Raw genomic sequence first — 13261 nt, forward strand, 5'->3', positions numbered from 1 at the left:
ATACTTACTGTATTAACTAAACCAAGCTATCAGCTTTTCAGACCGTCCTGAGTTCATGACTCGAAACATTAAAAACATTGTCTCAGTGATAAGCATTCTGGAAACCTAAGCGACTATACTGTAAGTGTAAATCATTACTGTATAGCTCATAGGAATGTAAATCTGTATCCCGGAAAGCCCCAATCCAACTAGTTTTACAAGTCTCTCATTTCTAAGGTTTGGGAAATCTTGTAAGACATTATTCAATTAAGCAAGTAATTTGTTCAATTAAGAGAGTTCTGGTGTTTGAGTGTCAAAGGGTACTCAGATTTTGAAATTGGTAGTGACCTTTTTAGTTTAGGACAATTCAATGTGTTCCATGACTTCAGAAACTGGTGATTTAATGGGGACCTGCTGGACTGGGGCTCCCCAGGACTAGGGATGGAGATCCCTTCACTACAGCCTTTATACTTCCCGTCACCGAGAGTGGCATCGTCTCACTGAAACCCACCAGCATAAGATTCTCTTGTGGACGGTGGAAGGCACTGGGCAAAGCCGAATCCAGGGCTGCTGCTCATAGAGGTGGTGTTATGTGGCTCAATGCCAGGAGAGTGCCTGAGAGACAGTGCACATCCCAGCTGAGGAAGAACTGTGCAATGACAGCAGGACTGAGTGTACAGTGGCTCTGTGGCTAAGGATCTGTGCCTGTGGTTGGAAGGTTGCCGGTTCAAATCCTGTGGCTGGCAGAGGAATCCTACTCTGTTGGGCCCCTGAGCAAGGCCCTTAACCCCAGCTGCTCCAGGAGTGCTGTACAATGGCTGACCCTGTGCTCTGACCCCAGGCTTCTCTCTCCCTATCTGTGTGTCTGATGGAGAGCAAGCTGGGGTATGTGAAAAAGACAAATTCCTAATGCAAGAAATTGTATAGGCCTAATAAAGTGATCTATCTCTTATCTATTGAAGAGTAACGGGCTTCTCTGCCTTTAAGGTTTTGGCTTCCTGCAGAACCAAATAATCAAAAAGACGAAGACTGTGGGGAGATGAAGAATGGCAAACTCAATGACGTGTCCTGTTCCTTAAAACAGCACTGGATTTCCCAAAGAGCACCAAATAATTGCAATTACAAGAATATGCTTGGAAATTCTATTTTATTACCGCATTTAGCACCATGTATTTTCTTGTACAATGGACTGTAGTGAACTTCACTACAGCAACAAGTAGAAAATAGTTTTAAGGTCTACAGTACATCCCAGTTCATGCGTCAAATAATTTAACAAATATTCCTTTTTGATACAGTTTTAAATATGAGCACAAGCTTATTAAAATGTGCCATTTTTAACTGAGTTTTAATACATACACTTTAATGGTCTCTGAATCATCATTTTGAAATGTTTATTAATAACCCTTCCTCAAACACATCCAAAAGGAAGACTTGAAATGTACTCAAGTCAGTGTCTTTTAGGCTTTATTCTACATGCGGCTTGGTTTCCCCTGAAAGAAAATCTAACACCCAGTCTGTGCACCAATGCCATTAATAGAAGGAATATTAGACTTTCTTGATCATATCCATCCTCAGTGCATATTGCTTTTCAGCCATTTAATTCATATTTGCACGATGGACATCTTTCCTTTCTACTGCAAGACAGAACTTTGCTTATAAAACCCTTAAGACTAAGACATTAATCTTTAAAGATTACTATACCATACATGCCAGCTTGCATTTTATTTGAGATTGTGCATTTCCAGTAATGCATGTTTAACAATGTTTGCAGTTTTTAACAGTGTTTGCTCCTACTATTTGGCACATCACTCAGGAAAAACAAAATTTCCAAATTAGTTTCCATTACTGATTCAGTACACCTAAGGATACTGTGCTCTCCTAAAACAATGGCTTCCTCTGAAATAGATCTTAATCACAGGGTAAATGATTTATATTTTCTAATTGTGTTGTATTTGTCAACTCTTTCAGGTCATAAAACATTGAATCAGACTTCTAATTGGGAGATTAATTATGCCCATTGTTAATTATGGCAATGGTGGCATGGTGGTACAGTGGTCAGTACTACTGCCTTGCAGCACAGGGGCCCTTCAATTCTTTGGGTAATATCTGTGTGAAGTTTGTATGTTCTCCTCATTCTCATGTAGGTTTCCTCCAGGTGCTCCAGTTTCCTCCCACAGTCCAAACACATGCTGGTACATTACTTGGCTTCAGGGAAAACCGGCCTGGAATGAGTGCCTGTGCCTCAGTGCACTCTGCAATGGACTGGTGTCCCATCCAGGATGTGTCCTGCCTTGTGCCCATTGCTTGCCGGGATAGACTCCGGCTCCCCAGCAACCCTGAATTAGATACAGCTGATGGAAAACAAATGGATTCATTTTGACAGATTAATGGGCAGTGGATAAACCAGCTCATTGGGGGAATATCGATGTATTGTCAATCCCACCTGTGTCAAGATACCATGTATTGATTACCTATTAAGAGCTGTTCAGACAGAAATAAGGGTTTAAAAGGAGCAAGGTAAAGAGAAGCTGCTTAAAGTTCTGAATTTTAAAGTTTATTGGAACCAATATGCTTTAAGTCAGGAATTCCATGTATTTGTGAAAAGGACCCGAGTGGAAAAAACTTTCTAACACTGCGCAATACTGTGCAAACATCACATTCAAACATAACACTAATTATTTCCTACATCAGACATAAAGGTCTTTTACAGCTGATCACACAGGACGCTGACTTTATTAAAATTTATAAAAGCTGTATGGAGGGTGAAAATGGATCTAGGAAAGGGTTCCTCACCATGATTACTACCTGCTGAAATTAATGACTAATTAAGGACTCACTTTAAAACGGGAGCATATAAGAGAGAGAAGAACGTGACCGGCATTTTTGACAAAGTGAAAACGTAAAATGTACGTTTAATATAGTTGAAAACCTAGGATCATTAAAAACTGCAAAACAGAAAAGTCTTTTAAAAACCAGATTAACTTAATAAATTACGATATACAAGAAAATAATTTAAAAAGTAGTAGAAGCACCCACAATCGACTTAAATTAAACAGGTTTTCTAGATTACTGCTGCACAGCTGATACAAAATGTGACATTTCTGCTATTGTACAGTAGATGGCGCTCTATGCTCATAGTGGCTCTCAATTGAATCCATTTAGTCCTCACATCAGGCGTTGTAAGAACCCATGTTGATGTCTGAAATAACTGAGTTTACCAAGTCCAGAAAGCTTCTTTTACAAAATAATGAAGGTTATAGGAAAGCACATCATCTATAAGGCCTGCCTTAGTAGTCCACATAATCAATTAATTTCAGCCTTCTGGGCTTCTGTATAGATCCACAGCTTGCACACACATCCCAATCCAGGACTTCTGGATAGCCCTGGTGCTGGGGGCCAGCATACCTGCTGGTTGGAATTGCAGCTGAGACAGCTCTACTTAAGCAAATTATTAACTGAACTAACACATTTCTGAATAAGAAACACTTTGCTCTTTGTTCCTCAACATATGGAGAGTTTAAGTTACTTCGGAAATGTAGTCATCGTAGGGCTGCCTCCAGCATGTTCACAAACTGAACAAAGACCCCCAACGACTCCTGTGATCAGTCAGTCAAGGGGTCCAATATGTAACCTAGTGCTCAGTTGGAACCAAGTCCTCAGAAACAGAATTGGGAACCCCTGTCTCAAGTCATCTGAATTCCAGAACTCCATCAGACAAGCAGACTATCTATTTAGTTCCACAGAGACGCAAGCTGCGATGCTACTCCAGTGTCCTTGTTTTGATTACTATAGTTTGACAAGGGGAGTCAGCAAGCGTACAGAACACAGCTATAACACCGATACCACTGTACGATCAAGGACACAAAACAAGGCATTAAACACTCTGGAAAGGGGATTGTCTAGTTGGTATGATACAGGTGGGCACAAGCCTTCTTTATTTTCCTGTATCACTATGGCTATTGATGAAGTCTTGATTAATGTGCTTTATGTACTGTATTCCTAAACAGGCTAAAAGAACTGAATGTCTGAGAGGATATCGGACATATAGACAAAACTGGCCATGTGCATTATTTCAATTTCAGCAATGAAAAAGTAAGTGCATTCAGGAGTGAAATCTGGTTTTAGTGGCAGGCCTAATGGTCAAACAGGGAGTTTGTTTTTTTCTATAAAATGTATAGTATTAAAAATAGTGTCCCAGTAGTTGTGCTGCTGGGGGGGTTGCACAGCGTGGAATCTGTCCTCCTGGATGGTAACCTGTTTTTTCCATCTCTAAGGAAACGTCTTCAATGGCTCTTTCTACAGTTTTACAAAGACTCATTTTCTGCAGGATTTTAGTTGTGAAAGCTCTCAAGTTATCACGGTTAATGATAAAGTGGCAAGATTTGTTTTTCTCAGAAGTTCAGGTAGTCCATCCTTTGTTATATGACTTTTATCACAGCTGTGAGGCCAAGGGAAAAGGTCACACACCTTTCTGTGAACACATAAATGTTTCTGATCACATTTTCTTATCATTTAACTGTGTGAAAAGCATCTGGAGTAGCAGGGTGGTGCAGTGGTTAGCACTGGGGCCCTGGGTTCAATCCATGACCTGGGATGCTGTCTGTGTGGAGTTTGTTTGTTCTCCCTGAGTGTGTGTGGGTTTCCTCCAGGTGCTCTGGTTTTCTCCCACAGTTCACAGACCTACTGGGAGGTTAACTGGCTTCTGGAACAATTAGCCCAGGTGTGAGTGTGTGTGTTTGTGTTTGTCTGCCCTGTGATGGATTGTCCAGGGTGTATCCTGCTGGGACAGACTTCAGCTCCCTTGGGACCCTGAACTGGGAGAAGGGGATTGAAAAAAAAATGAATGGAAGAAAATGGAACTTGAAATTCCAATGAATAAATCAATGTAAGAGAAAGATTTGCTCATCCTCTTTGCTTAATGATCTTTTATACACAGTCCAACCTTTCACAAGCGTCTTTTTTTTCCCCCGTTAAGCAAAACTCTACCTCTTTCAGCATTATTGAAAGGCAGGTGGGGATCAATGCACCAAAAGGTGCTTTATAAGTGAAAATGGATTTCTAACATAGGGTTTGTGTTCTGGGTGTGTTCGACTTATCTGTCATTCATATGCCTTGAAAACACTTGTCAAAGATAAGCTCATTTCTGCTCCTCTTATCTTAGACAACAAGCCAACACCACACAAACCACCATAGGACGTTTTGCAACATTATACTAACACAGAATCACATGGTACAGTATATATCAACAGCTCTGGAGGGCCACTGACCTACAGGCCTAGGCCATATATTCTCCTCATTTCACTGCTATTTGTATAAGAAACAAGAAAAAGGTGGCAAACAGGCCATTCAGCCTAGACAGCAGAAAGTGAAATGAGACATTTCACCAGCATGTCATTGAGAAGGATATGATTTCCTTGCATGTCCAGCTGCATTATGACAGTGCTGGGTACAGTATGATATCAAAACATGTGAGTCTAGATTTGGCCACAGCAATTCCACTCCTCCTAACTCTCAGGTGAAAAACACCCCTCTTGTGCAATTTTTAAATGTGTTTTTTTCACCATGTTAAAACATCCCTCATGCGTCCTCTTGTAATCCCAGGTTGTGGAAGGGAACATCCTGTATCTGATCACCCTAACATCCCTCCACCCTCAAGACATCATAGACAATATGACTGAGAGGAAAAGAATTCCACTCTATTGGTTTTTCGAGATTTTCTGCAGGTTTTATTACATTTTACTTACTGCCTTCAGACCAGTGACTTGTCTCAGTGGGTTGAAAAGACTTTAAAACAAACGGTATGTATAAATATACCTGCAAGAAAGGTGACAAATAAGAGAAGTCTAACACCGAGTTCTGACTAATATTGCATATAACACAACATGTGCAGCAAGCAAAGAAATAACTGAAATATACATTTAAACATTATAAGGGTCCACTGTCCCACTTTGTCTACATCTTAAATTTCTGCATGCACTTAGCGATTGCACAAAATTAGATAAAAGTGCAATTAGCTGTTGTCTTTTTAAATAAGGATTATTTACAATCCTACTTAGGATCTTAATATGGAATCACTATACTAACAAACCTGACAATTCACAGTACTCCTGCTCCTGATACACATTGGTAGTATAGGGCTAATTTTGTTTAAAAAAAAACAGCTTTTTTAAAGCCACTACTTTGACAGCAGATCTCTCAGTAACTGGCGGTGGTGATTTTTATCAAGTCCCTCCCCCTTTCCAAGCAGACCTCTATGGTGTGATGCTCCAGTCCCACCCCTTTGATGTGCCCGCATCCAATGGCAGGCATCAGAACTCTAAACAGGCAGCATTCTGAGCTTTGTGGGCGGGACACTCAAGTTGCCTTGGTGTCTCCACAGCATTCTGACTCTTAGCACTGTAACAATAGGGATGGGCACTATTTGTATCTAAAAGCAAGCTTCAGTCTATGTTAGAAAACAACCAAGACAAAAAGGCCTGCTTATGTCAGATATCTCCCAGAGGAATTTAACTTTAAGTGCAGGGAATGTCCAAACACCAAATACCAATGTTTCAAAGTGCTAAGCAATTAAATCTTTCAGATCTTATTAATGGCTGTGCTTTCACAGATTTTGCTTGCAATGTTGCTTTTCTTTACCATACCACAAATTTAACATGACTTCAAGGAGTTTTACTATACTCGGTTGTACTTTATCTGTTATATACCCCAGCACCTTTAATGCTGGGAATTTGATTCCATTGTTTCTAATGGTTCTTAATTACCCAAACAAGAAAATGCTAACCTGTAATACTTTGCTGTCCAAGATCCGAAATAAAATCATTTAAAAACAGCAAAACTAGGAATGTTACACACAATGTTTGAAAACATTTTGTGCCAACTAGCTTTGTTTTAGGGTATTACAATATTTACTATGCTATCAAACCCTAACATCAAACTCTAAAATACAGTACTTAGGTGTTTGTTCATTAATAGTTTCTGCAAATCACAGCTCCAAATTAGTAAGCAACACAAAAAGTCTAGAACTACGTCGTAATTTAAGACTTGCATGCCATATCCTCAACATGGGGCTATAAACATGCAAGACGCAGTTCTTTTACAGAATTTTGGGAATCATTATTGCTAAGACAGGTTTGACCAGGGTAGGTCAGGGATAATGAGTCAGAAATAAAAATCCCCTAACTTGTGCCGTTAATTACTGCTGTAAATCCTTCTCTCATTTTACTACACATACGTCAACTCTGAGAAGAATTTAAAAGCGAAATAAGTGAACTTGAGGCTCTCTCGTATTCCTCAGTGTCAGGCTTTGAAATACAGTATTGTGTTCTGTACACCTGCCAGTACATTTTCTCTTTCAATTCCTTGACCTTTGCAAGGACAGCAGAGACGCTGACGCTGAAGGCAGGCCAAGTTGAAGTTAGGTGAAGGCGAGCGGTTTCTTCCCCCATGGATACACAAAACTCTTAAACTGCAATTATGTAGGCAATACCTTCTCTGCACCTGTTGTACACTCACTGTTCCCAGCAAGTATGATTAAAGATGTTGCAGTAACTGAGCCAAGATACAGGCTGAAATACATGTTGGCTGGTTCAGAGGAGATACCAGAGAGAAGCTCATCATGAGCCCTGTGTTGCAGACATCAATTGGGCCAAAACCTGGGGTTCACTTAATTAGTGGGGGTGGTTTGGGGCAGCTCACGCTGGTGCTGTGAGCATGATAAGGGCACCTTTTGGAAGAAGCGTGGACCTTGTCTCCGTCTCCGCAGTGCTGGCTCGAAGACTGCAATTATTAACCCAAAGGGCCCTCACTCCTTTACACTCTTCATCTCCACACTACCTTCTCTGCCCAGAAGAAAAGTCACAGCACTGTGCTGTAAAGGGAACACACATACGAGGCAAATTCATATCCACAAGCAAGCACACTGGTGCGTATCTTGTAATACTTTACGCGTCTTAATGAATAGCAGCTGATCCTTTCAGCAGGCTTTTCATCGCTTGGTAGGAACACCCTGTTATTATTATTCCTGAACAGAACACTATGTAGTGGCATGTGGGTGTGGGAATGAACAACAAGCTAGACTTGTCAGTCACAGGACCGGCAAAGGAAAACTTTGACGCATGTCAAGAATGAGAATTGCGTATGCATTTATTTCCACTACTTTTATTTTTCTTTGGATTGCTTCCAGATGAACCATGGAACAGATCTGCTCAGAAATGTAATTATTGATACAGTATGGGCCAGTGGGGGAGGGGGGGGGGGATTGGGGGGCAGGCTGCTGGCCAAAACTAACAAGATGAGAGGCAGTGTGAAGAACGCCCACTGTGTCAGCACTCACCACCTCCAGCGTTCAAACAGCCATCACTGCTAACAAGCGTGACAGGACGGGTTAAGGTAGTAGATGAGCCTTTGTACTCTGGCATCTCTGTGTTTCCCATCTTGCTGACTGGGGGGCAAAAAATGGACACTGTGCAGCTGACAGGTGCGTCAGCCGCCCCCTCACGCTTCCCCCTGGCATAGCTTCAGTGGTCCCTGACCTTAACCCCAGCTGCGTTCTGAGCGCAGAGACCTGCCTCGCATTCAGCAGGCAGGTGGTGCTTCATCCAACGAGCTGCGGTTTGAACGCCAGGAGACGGCACCATCAATGCATGACTTTCCAGAGAGATGCACCTTTATGCAACTGAGAAATAGTATTTTTCTCTCAAACTACAAATGAACTCCATAGAGCAGATGAAGAAGAAAAAATCAGAAGCCGCTGTGAAGGCTGCAACATTAATTAGTTAATGCACCATGACGTTCAAGCCACTGACTCATGGTGAGCCACCCAAAGTGAGTTCCTGAGCTTCCTGGGGCACTGGCCTTCAGACAAGATGCAAGGGGTTTACTATAAGAAATGCTTAATTTGTTGTTTTTTTTTCACGATTCGCCTAATAAATGATCAATTAGGAGTGAATGAGGTTACAGTTATAATGAGCAAAAACTAAAACCGGTTTAGTCAAAGCTTGAATCTTCATACGAGACCATTGCGCAAGTACAAGCAGAGCTTGTAGAATACATGGCTTCTGTAACATCGGATACTGCTGAAACAATCCCAAGCCCAGATGCATCTGCAGACGCCGTGAAAATGGCTTTAACTGCACGGCCTGGTGATCACACTTTAGCCGGTGGCCATCTTTTCAGCTTAGATTCAATGGACCACAGCCTTTTCAGCTCTTCAAACATGAAGGTCTTGAAGTGGGTGGCTCTGTCCAGACTGGAACGGGTAGAAAATGCTGGGAGATGTGATGAGTGGGAGTGTCTTGACGAAGTTATCAGCATTGCAACAAGGATTGCGAGAGGTGGAGAAATATTAATAATGAACCACGGTGCAAACCTCTTACAGATCTGCCTAATGACAAACAAATCCGTCTCATCTTAGGTTTTTTACTTTTTTTAAATGTTTCATTCATTACAGTTTGCCGAATTCAGGGCTGACATTTCATATCGTTTGATACAAAACGGAGGTTTCAGGTTTCTCTGCTTTCCCCAGCAATTGCAGAACTAGCTGAACACTATTTGAATGCATGCTTGAACCAATCAATATGAACTAACCATAAATGGCGAGCTGAGTAAACGAGGTTACCTGTACAATGAGCAGAAGCCAAGACCCACGGTTACAAGACAAGCACACACAAAAGCAAACAAAAAACTGCAAACTGCAAGATCAAAGCTTATGTGGTTTCCTGTGGCCTATAGAAGAATCCTCACCATAGGTTTGAAAATGCTCAACAGCCATTTCTAGACGTCTCCTGCATTTTTGAAAAGCTGGAGGAGTAACGAATTAAGGCTGCAAACGAGAGAGAGGACTCTGCCACAGAGGAGTTTTTGCCCTGTACATCAATCAGATCACACTGGTTACATAACTCGGCTACCCAGTGCTTAGGGATCAGATCCAAAGTCCCGTCCATGACCTGAAAAAACAGGACAGAAAAGCACAAAAACACATGTGAGAAAACTTTACAGGAAAATTGAAGTTCATCACTTAAATGTATCAATGTACTGGTGAGCCGGGGTGACACTGCGTTTTGAATAATAATGAAGAACAACATTTGCACACAAGTAGTATTAAACACATGTAAATTCAAAAACACTGAGAGAAAACAGGACTGGCCAGGTCATTTGATAACATTTTATGCAGATGAGTACAGAGTGTTGCGTTGGTAGCAGAAACAAACTGTAACCATTAGGCGGGAAACACTGAGCATGAAAAAAGGTTTCCTGTTAAAAAGATGTGTTTATATGGGTTCATGGTGACTTACATTTCTTTCTCTAGATCAAGTATTAAGAAAGGCAAATAGATCCCAAGCATATAGTTAAAAAGTGAAGAAGGACAATTAAAGAATGTTCTATTAAACAATGCACTGCTCATTTGAAACTCATTTTTAAAATCCTAAAAGGCATAACTAAGCAATCCAAAAGACATCTACAGCATCAACAATGAAACAAACCAGAGGACCCAGCAGAGACTACATGGATGTGCATTCAGAATTGAGAACAGAAAATTTTGTTGCACAAAGAGTTGTGGGAGTCTGGAACTAGCTACTCAGCCAAACTGTTCAATCCGATATCCTGGAATTTCTTCAAGAAATGTCATTAAGAAATCTTTACATCAATTAGCTACCAAACAACTTAGAAAGGCTAAATGACCTCCTCTCATTTTTGTCCATTCTTAAATTCTAATTTTGAGGTTTCTCGTTTTATGTCCTGTAGAGCCTTTAAAGACTCATGTTTTGTTTCCCCTGTTACTTGCTATGTAGTTGCTTGCTACTGCAGATTAATTAGAAGATGAGAAGAAATTACTAAACAGATCCGTCTCAGACCCCCTTTAAACCTCCAATTCCTTCACTCATTTTTGTTGCCTCCATTGCTGTTGAAAATCCAAGTTTAAAAGAGAGACACGCTTTTGCCAGTGTTCATCAGTGTTACAGTCACATGTCGCAGAGGCATCAACACAGGCCCCAGGGCACAGAGGAGATGGTACGTCTGTGACGCTTCTTCATATCTCTGTACTCTTAGCCACATAAATTATTTAGCTTTTGCAAAGTGCTTCTCTTGTTAATTGCTACTCTTTGCCTTCTGCCCAAAGGCAGGGCTGACAGGCACTTGTCCATTAACCATAAAACATCCTTTAGGTCTCCAGGGAACACGGCATTCCCTGTAGTCTTTTGAGAGACAGAAAATGAGAACTAATGCAGTAAAAATACTGTAATTATCCCTTGCAAAGCAGTCTGATCCATTTCAGGTGTTATGATGTGCAGACTATAGCAGGCTGGAGTAGAAAAGAACGTAATGTGCAATTTTCATTTTTGTTTCAGACCAGCATTTCAATTCGTACAACTTTACTCCTAACAATACAGCAGGAAAGCAATGTGTTGCTGTCCGATTACACTACATTCCTGACGCAGACAAATCCCAGCTCCTCAGCGCTTTCCGCGCAGTCCAAATAAATTTATTTTAGAAGTTCTCCCCCCAAATTAAGAGTTGGAGAAAATAAAGCAAACTAATTTTACTTTTAAAACGTTGCTTCTGCTTCTTTTGGGTCTTCACCACCGAACCACTTCAAAGGCTAGGAGATGCCCAGCCACCGCCCGTTGACAAAGCACCAAGCGGGGTGAACTTTAATCGAAATCTCGAAAGCAAAGTTTGTCAAAACCAAAATGAAGCTTTTTTAAGTCTCAAGGGCGTCTCTCTTTAAATTGTGAAAACCAAAACTCAGCCCAGCTGTTACCCTTAAAACCGCAGAACTACACACGGACACAGAACGTCAGTCGAATATTATTAACTGAAGTGATATCACACTTGGTCCAAATCAAAATGTCATATAATCTTAAAACCAGATTTTAAAATCGCTCAACACAGAATGATAATCTTGTGGTCCAGCACAAACTCGTTTGCAAAAAGCCTCCTACTACTATTATAAAGTGGTAGTAACCGAGTTAGGCCAAGATTCTGTAATATAATGTAATAATAACGCATATTTTTTTCTGTAGCTTTACAAGAAATAAAACAGCACCACTGTTCAGGTAAATAAAAAAATAAGATTTATACGTTTTCAAGAAATGTCAGTAACTGAGCCGCCAAAACATAAACATCGTAGCATGAAACAGAACCGGAACATAACACTCACAATTTCATGACAAGAAAAAAACCTTTTTTACCTCTTTTCTCTCTAAATCGGTGTTTATGATCCGCTTCCGTCGTCCCATTCTCTTGCAGCCAATAGGAAACCCGTAAGCAAGCGAGAATCCATGAAAAACCTTAACAACACTACATCGCCGGGTGATACTGTACATCCGCCGCGCACCTGAACCGAACACGATCAGTTCCAAGGTTAATTATTATAAAATAAAACAACAATAATTATTATGTAAGTAATTATTAATATTATTAATTAATTAAAACAATAATTATTGCCTTTTCCTTACGCTTATATAGGGCTTTTCTGGAAACTCCACTCAAAGGGCTTTACAGCTAATGGGGACTCCCCTCCACCACCACCAGTGTGTTGCCCCACCTGGGGGATACGACAGCAGCCATAGTGCTCCAGAACACTCACCACACACCAGCTATCAGGGGGGAGGAGAACAGAGTAATGAAGCCAGTTTATAGATGGGGAAATATAAGGAGTTAATGATTATTAAAGGCCAGATAAAATCTGGCCAGGATACCAGGGTTACACCACTCACGAGACACCCTGGGATTTTTAATAACCACAGAGATTCAGGTCCTTGGTTTTTAGGTCTCATCTGAGGAACAGTGCCTTTTTACAGTATCGAGTCTCTTTCATTATACTGGGGCATTAGGACCCACAGACCGCAGGGAGAGTGCGCCCTTCTGGTCCCACTAACACCTCTTCCAGCAGCAATAGCAAACCTTCCCAACAGGTCTCTCTCCAGGTATTGACCGGGCTTCAGTGGACAGCCTGCCATGAGTTACAGGATGAAATAGCTGATGGCCAATAACCCCGCTGGGTTCATTAGTTCCCATTTTAGTGTTGATTTTAACTTCTACCTTCATTTGCTTACGCAGATTAGAGGGAACTTTCTGTTGGGCCTCACCACGGGTGTAGATATACTTTCATGGAGGACCGGTGAAAAGAGGTGTGAGGGGTTCTTAACCACTTTGGTTAATTTTACTTTTCTCCATGAAACGTAGAGGAGATATCAATGAAGATAGGTTTGTGTGCAACTATAACTTGCTGCTAACCTGTGTATTTCCCCACTCAAAAAAAATCGTAACAGTTCAGGCT

General features: G+C 41.1%; 1 long non-coding RNA gene across 1 annotated transcript; it reads right to left on the bottom strand.

Annotated features, from left to right (window-relative positions):
• Positions 1 to 1109: 1109 nt before the first annotated feature.
• Positions 1110 to 12556, bottom strand: LOC148650087 (uncharacterized). Its single transcript, XR_015926021.1, has 2 exons — positions 12171 to 12556; positions 1110 to 9923 (listed from the first exon to the last, which is right to left on the bottom strand). It is a non-coding gene; the product is annotated as an uncharacterized LOC148650087 (long non-coding RNA).
• Positions 12557 to 13261: the final 705 nt, after the last annotated feature.

This window comes from Lepisosteus platostomus, chromosome 13, assembly GCF_059453375.1.
Source record: "Lepisosteus platostomus isolate fLepPlt1 chromosome 13, fLepPlt1.hap1, whole genome shotgun sequence".
NCBI classification, from domain to species: Eukaryota; Metazoa; Chordata; class Actinopteri; order Semionotiformes; family Lepisosteidae; genus Lepisosteus; species Lepisosteus platostomus.